Below are 1784 nucleotides of genomic sequence, written 5' to 3'. Positions count from 1 at the left end.
GCATTTCCTCATGTACGTATCAATGTATAACTATCCGCTTGGATTTTACGGAATGGAATTTAATCGTTAAAATTTACGAAACATAAATTGTTAAATAATCATGACCAAACAATTCAATATAGAAAGCCTCCACAAATGCAAAATACTTAATGAATAAAACATTGTTTTTTGTATTGTTGTATTTGCATTACTATAATTTTTTTTTTAAATTCTTTGAAAAATGATGTCCCTTGAGAAACTCGGGTCCACCATCAGTGGCATTGAACCATTAGTTTTAAAAATTATCAAAAACATACCAATTTTATAATAATGTTATAAAATTTCATATTCTGTTAACGTGTATCAAGATACTTCCTCAGCAGCATGATCATTTTAAGTAAGTAGTAAATTCATATAATAAGAAATGAGTTGATTTTCTATCTGTTTGAGAAAAATAATTATTATTTTGTTATTGCTACTATGTATATACAGTTTTGTTTGAAAGTCTGCATTGTTTTTAATGCCGCTAATTGGTGCGGTCAAATAATCTACTGCGTATCTTTAGCTTCTGTGGCGTGTTTCTATACAGTCCACGTGTTACGTAATAATTATCAGACAGACATGTCCTTGAATAAAAAGTGTGTATATAGTTTCAACTTGAACTTTTAATATTAAAGTAAACATTGTCATCTTAACATGTTTTTTTTTCTTATCTGATATGCTATAGTGACGATCTTATTATCAAGTTAAATGGACGTGAAGATATAAGTCTTTGCATGTGGTACTACAATATTGAATGCACAGATGTGAAGTTCATTTATAAAGAGTAATCAAGGGCACCAAGGTTATAGCGGTAATCAAAAGAATGTAATAAAGGGAAAAGACCAGACATGGAAAACAGACATACACAACATTAAGCCGATTAATCAGACTTTTTTGTAATGAATTATATCAGATATTTTTTACCAAATTTACCCTGTTGCTACAAGATTGCAGTCATCACTACAATAGATTGATGGTCGTCATCATGAACTCGTAGATCGTTATGGTGTATCCATCTACACGATGAAAACTGATTTATTCAACGGGTCATAGTTTTCCTTTCCTCGTTTGTCTACCCCGGACTTGAGTTTTTATGAGCAACTCGGCGGGTGTTTGTAGAAAAGCTACGGAGTTGCTCATTTGCTTTTGTTACTTCGTATAAATGATTTTAGGTACTTTATGTTCTTTGTTGTGTATGTCTGTTTTCCATGTCCGGTCTTTGTCCCTGGTTTACATTCTTTTAATTACCGATATAACCTTAGTTCCCTTGAATATTTATCCACCTTCTGTCTGTCTTGAGAAGGAAGATGGCTACTACTCCCAAAGACCGTAGATGTGCATTTTGGTTTATGATCATATCTTGAATAGAACACACAATTTGCATGAGTAGAAGCCTCTCTTGAATACTTTATTCCAACATGTTTTAAAATAAAAAAAAATGTTGATTGCACAAAACGGGCATATGTTTGGTATCTTTTAAATCAAGTATTTTTTACTGCCTACAGACACATAATACCCGCTGTAATCTCCCCCTGACACGGCTGATGGACTACTAGGTAGTAGTTTTACCGGGTAAAAAAACAAACAAACAAATAAACAAAAAAACAAAAAAACAAAATAAAAACAAAAGTCGAAACAAATAAAAAATACACAAACAAATGTAAAATAAAAAAAAAAAAACACAAAACAGAAACAAAACAAAATTGATAACCTTGAGCACTCCGAATAACTGTATCATAAAAAGTTTAAAAGAGAAGGATTGG

This window comes from Perna viridis, chromosome 9 (assembly GCF_037379345.1).
Source record: "Perna viridis isolate PV_CMFRI_1.1 ecotype Kerala chromosome 9, ASM3737934v1, whole genome shotgun sequence".
Taxonomy (NCBI): Eukaryota; Metazoa; Mollusca; class Bivalvia; order Mytilida; family Mytilidae; genus Perna; species Perna viridis.
Note: the sequence above shows the minus strand (reverse complement) of the source record.